Here is a 6,525-nt window from a genome sequence, read left to right as displayed (position 1 = left end):
TATATAATTTTCTTTAGTTCAACATACGGTATCCGCTATCTGCATTGAGCCCAATTAAATTTGAATGCGCCGAAAAGTCCCTCCAAGAAGTAAGTGGTCTCTAACAAAGACGACTTCATACCCAAAGCTCGAACCGGAAACTTTACCTGCATCGAGCTCAACTAAATTTGAATTAAAGTCCCACGTTAGAAGTAAAGCGGTCTCTAACAAAGACGATTTCATACCCAAAACTCGAACCTAAAACTTCTTGTTAAGGATTAAGGAGTACTTATCCTCCCGCCACAACATTGGTTGGTTATTTGTAATAGGGGTGTTCATGGACCGAGTTGGTTCAGATTTTATCAAAACCAAACCAAACCAACTATATCGGTTTGGATTGGTTCGATTTTGTCGGGTTTGTCGGGGTTTTCGGATTTATTTATTACATGAATATTATTTTAATCTTACTTTATTAAAGTTATAAATAAAGTATTGATAAGTGAATATACATTTACTAAAAATTAAAAAAAAATTAACAAATATATGATCTATTAAAGTATTCTTATGGGAGATTTTTTTTAATAGCACATAATAGTTTATTTTCTAAGTCGTCTGATAATAATTTTTCGTTGATGCATGCTTTCAAGGTTAACCGAATTTAATAATTAAACATAAAAATCAATATGATACCTAAATAATGATATGTTTTATGTAATTTTAAATTATCGAAATACCACTTCAAATTCGAAAAAAAATATAAGAAATCTTAACATATAAATATGAAAGAATAAAGAGATGATTGACGCATTTCAATAACACTTAATAAGAAAGTGATACATTCCATTATTTAAAGTAAATATAAATGGATGCACTTCAGAGTTCTATTAAATATTACATCCCATGAGATGATCCCAAGTATTTCTAGATATTTTTTAAAGAAATTCTATATAAAGTCTTCAAAGTATATATAAAAAACTATATATTTATATTTTGATGTGGTTCGGATTTTTTTATTCAATACAAAATCAAACCAAACCAAACCTAGTCAAATTTTTTAATCGTTTTGATTTATCTTTTCGATTTGATGCAGTTTTTCGATTCAATTTGGACACCCCTAGTTTATACATAATTGATTGATTGGAATGTCAAAAGAGAAATTTATGGGTTGTTAACTCTTGTGTCAGCATTTTTTTTTTCTTCGTGTGGGGTTTTTGAATATGACTTGGAATTGGCGGCCACAGGATTTTCTTGACTTTTTGGGCTAGATGATGATGAATTAAAGTGAGGAAATTGTATTAAATTTTAGAAAGATAGGGTGTGGTTGGCCATGGTTCCTTTTTCGGATCATACATCAATTTCAGAGCCTATGTGACTTTTAGTCTTTTCCAATTCAGCCAACACTTTGATAAGATATGTTCTTTGTTTTCTACGTGACGGAAAAATATTAAAGTTATCTTTGTATAATTTATAGGGCATAAGTTCGAACCGTAGAAACAACCAATAATACTTGTATTAGGTTAGGTTGTCTATATGTATTCCTTCGGCTGAGATTCTTCCTCGGATCGGATCCAACGCGAATAAGATATATTTTATGCACCGAACTGCCTAGCCTTTTTCTTGGGTCTCATAATTGCATCACTAAAATGTGGATGTCCCCACTACTAAAACAGAATTGACATAATCTAAGTGTAAGAATGATTTGAGGAAATTCTAGATATCCTTTTCCCTTGATAATTCAAGATTTCAAGTTAATAGGGGGAAAACATTTTATTTGTCGCTCCCTTCATGAATTGTCTGGAAGTTGGTTCAGCTGTCGAAGAGAACTAAGCCTCTAATCGTATAACGCTATTGTATTGTATGAATAGGAGAAAGTAACAAGTAAGAAATCATAACTAATCTTACTACAGGGAAAAAGATTGAGATCACTTCACGTTTAGGGGTCGTTTGGTAGGATGTATTAGATAAAATAATGTATGTATTAGCTTTTGGTATTACTAATCCCTTGTTTGATACACTTTTTCAAGAAAGAATTGTATCCTATGTCAGTCAGCCCAATCGCACAACCAAAAATAGCCCATGTTTTTAAACTTTACCCGGCATAGCCCGTTTTGCAGATAATGCGTAAAAAGGATTTCATCGATTAACCTAGCGTGGAGAAGAGAACTAGACAACCTCCTTTATCCTTTTTTTTTCTTTCTTCAACTTTCAGAGTAAAGATATCGATGACGAATTCAATCGAGAGGTCGCCGGCAAAGTTAACGATGTCATCGGAAAATAAATGTGGCGGTGGATAACATCCTTTACCCATTTTTTTCCTTCAATTTTCAAGGTAAAGAGGTCGACGATAAAGTCAGTGAAGTCATCGGAGAATGAATCTCCGGTGGTGAATAGCCGTTTTTACCCACTTTATGTTATTTTTGTTCTGTCGGAAAAAAATCCATTTAAAATTGAACCATTTTGTGTTTTTAGCAAATGATTTGCTCTGGTGTTGTATTCAGACAATTTTCAAATTATTCAGATGATGTTCCAGTTTTATCTTCTTTTATAAAACAATTCCATCTCCATCTCCTCTCCTCTTTAATTTTCAGATCTAACTTCCTCTGAAAAACTCTCTTTTGATATTTTGGTACTGAAATAGAGGTGTAATATTGAACATAAGATGTGTTCTGGTATAAATATTGTATAACCACTATTTATACACACTTACACATTATTGTATAATTGTGTATAAATGTGTATATTTATATATAATGGTATATATGTTCATAATATCACATAATTATTTATTTCTCAATGTATAAGATATATATACATTGTCATTATATAAGAGGCCCCATGGAAGTTTGACACTTATCTTCTTCTTCTTCTCTTATTCTTTTGATATACATTATTATACATTCCATATACAAGTTTATACATAGATTATACATCATTATACACTGTACTGCATATGTATAATCAAATTAATTTTTTGCATGTTTTCTTACTTTTTCTAAGAATAATTCATGTGTATAATCTACTTTCCTTGTTATTTTCTCTTTCTCCGCCAAATTCACGAACTTTGTAGCAATTGTTTTCCAATTTTACCATATAAGTTGAATCAGCGAAATTGAAAAAATTAAGCCTACTCGTTCTTTTATTTTATTTTACCATTTTGAGGAAGAATCCTTTGGAAAGGTTTAATAAACTTGTCTAGCTCCACTATTTGTGATGATTTTTACAATTATGCGTAGTTGTTTTAGCCCAAACTCTTTATTTGTAATTATATAATTGCAATTTTCGCAAGCAGCTCGAGCAATTTTATATTTTGACTATAGGATGATATATTAGGAGAGATCACTAAAGACAAATTGGGGAGAAAGATCAAAATTAAGATGGCGGAAGAATTAGAAAAAATCTCATGACTTCATCTAAAAAGATAATTTCCTGATTAATCGTCGTTGCTGAATAAAAAAGCCAGAAAATACTCTTTTCAAAATCTTAGCCACATATTTTGGTGCTACAGATTTGTAAAGTTATGACTGGCTATTATGTTGCAAGTCAGATTGTGATTGTATTTATTGTGAATTATCCCTTTTCAAACCTATGTATTATAATGCAATTACTATTTATACAATATATTTGGTATTCGTCCTATGTATAACTAATACATAGCAAATCATGGTATTTGTATAGGTCCAAATTTGGTAACCACGATAACATATTGAGCAAAACATAGTGACGGGGTTTGACCAACGACACAAAGACTGATGGCCGTCCAAATGTAAGGAGGACGACTAAAGTGGGCAGTTGATATAGGATAGTAACGTAACTTAAACTCAGAAATAGACATGAAGAATATTTCCTTTGGATATTCTTTATGTGTACTTTTTAGGATTTTTTGGGGAATGTCCTTATAGATAGAAGGAGATGGGGAACAAATGGGGTCGGCCCCTTTTTGAAAATTGAGACATATTGTAAAAGCTGAGAGAAGAATATACGAAAGAGTTGTCTTATTCTCTTTATTCAAGCACATGTTGATCAATCTTTATCACAAATCTCAAAACCATAACTCAGATTGGTTGCTTACTTTCCACGTCGTTCAAGAAAAGGAAACCCAATCGCATAATCATTGGGTGACGATGTCCTTTACACTATAACCTTATCATTCTCGTGCATTTATTGTAAGCATTTAGATATTATATTGTCTTGCCAATCATCACATTAATTTCGCTGTTTAATGTTCCTAACCCAATTCGTCATACAAGACATTGTTTGTGTTTGTCTAGGATTTATTAAGTTCAACTGAGATTCACCCTATTAATGTATTCTTGGATTGCTTTAGTAATTATTGCCTAAAACAATTTGGCGCCGTATGTGGGGAGCTTTTTTAGTTGAAACAATAGTTTCTTTTTGATCTATAAAAATAATAAATAAAAAATCTATCTTCTTGTTTGACAAACTAACAATGCAGGAAAAGAAGAACGCGAGGTTGAAACGATAGTAGGTGTCACAATCAACATCTTGAACACCATCAACGAAGATGGTAGGGAAGACAACGAGAACGCGACACCAAATGCTACGCCCATGGAGCGTCTCAACTCCCCTCTCGCGAAAGCGTAACAGCTTTCACGCAAAAGAGGATCTCCACGTCAATAACTGAGGAAGCGCCACCGGCAGTGAGAAAACTACTGGAAGAGTGGCTGACAAGTACTCTAAACAACATACTCGACAACCATCCAAAGGGAGAACAAAACAACCGACAAGCAGATATCACAACAACAACTGGCGAATGGCTCGTCCCCCAAATGGTAACACCTACACCACTGCTGATGCAGGTAATGACGCACTCGCAGCCATTCTAAAGAAAATAGAAGATATGGAAAACGAAAATAAGGCACTCCGTGACCAGATGGAAAGCATTAAGAAAGGGTCGACAAGATACCAGCGCCCCAAAGTTGCTACCGGAAATGAGACGTGGTCGATTCGTCGAACAACGTACACGAGGGAAGCAACTCCCCATGCCATTCCAAAACCTTCAAAATGCAACCACTGTACTGAAAATATAGCGATGGCACTACAAACCTAGAAGATCATTATCGTCCAATACGCCACAGCGGTGAAGTGCAACGATCTTCGAAGGAGCAAGTTCCATCGGTGCTACTGAAAAAGTTCCGGCGAAACCCAAACAGGGGGAGCCTTAACCTGGTACTCACAACTGCCGCACGGTCAATAGCACATTCGAGGAAATGGCCGACAAGTTGTCACCGCTCCTGCAGGGGCTAAAAAAGGCGGAATCCAGGGTAACGTACACAAATATCGCCGTTAGGAAATCTCCTGGCGAGGGACTCGGGACTTCCTCGCCCCGTTTTAACAGGGTGAGAATAAGCCTACCAAATGTATCAGAAGGGATGGTGATAGCAGCCTTCCAGAACAGGTTTAGCAAGAACAGGTCGATAGGCAACCAGAAAACTAATTAAGCAGGCTCATGAAATACCCCCCCCCCCCCACCACCGACCACTTGGGAAGAAATCCACAATGCCTATTGCGCCGAGGTGAGAGCCGACGAGTACGATCTCAACGGTCCGACCCAACGGCTGACGTCAGTTCAAGCAGAATCGAGGAAAGATCGTCGTAACGACGGTTGAAGGGATCAGTCGGGTCTCCGTCTCGGCCGAGAAAGACATCATCCCTGTATCCGAACAGCCGTCCCACCACCTCCTCGGCACACGGAAGGGCCTCCCATGCCGCACACAGGGACTCATCGAAACGAAAGAGGTATGCCTCCGCTCTTATCTACTCACAATTTTTGTGTCTCCCCTTCAGAAATAGTGTATGGACTAGAGAAGCTCGGCACGAAGGTGAAATGGCCGCAAAAGATGAAGTCCGACCCGAATACTTGGAATTCGGACGCCCTCTGTGAATTTCACCAAGAGCGGGGTCACAAAATCAAGGACTGCATAGGTCTGCGGCAAGATGTAGTAAGAATACTGAACCAAGGGCACCTGAGAGAATTAATGAGCGACCGGGGACGAGCCAACTTCGGTCGCGGACGTGAACAGCACCAGGGGACTCCAAAACCACCCTTCCCTGCTCGTACTGTCCAAATGATCGTTAGCGGAGGCGATGAGGCAGCGATCAACCATGTGAAATTCACCACTACACACAAACTCAAGCGGTCGATCACCCACGAACGGTATGATGACCTCGAAGATAGTATCATCTACGATAAGTCAGATACCGACGGTTTGACTTTCCCTCATTACGATGCTCTTGTTATTACTTATGTATTTCAGATACTGATGTGAAAAGAATAATGGTAGACGACGGAAGCGGCACGTGTATATCCATCCTCGAGTCCTCGTATAGATGCGACTCGAGGACAAGATAATACCGCGTTGCATAACACTAACGGGTTTTTATAATGCAGTTGAGCGAACTTGTGGAGAAATAACGCTACCCGTTTTGGCCGGAGAAGTCACCCTAGAAACAATATTTCATATCATGGACCAAAATACAGCCTACAACGCCATCATAGGACAGCCATGGATACACGCCATGAGGGAC

This window comes from Nicotiana attenuata, unplaced genomic scaffold, assembly GCF_001879085.1.
Source record: "Nicotiana attenuata strain UT unplaced genomic scaffold, NIATTr2, whole genome shotgun sequence".
NCBI classification, from domain to species: Eukaryota; Viridiplantae; Streptophyta; class Magnoliopsida; order Solanales; family Solanaceae; genus Nicotiana; species Nicotiana attenuata.
Note: the sequence above shows the minus strand (reverse complement) of the source record.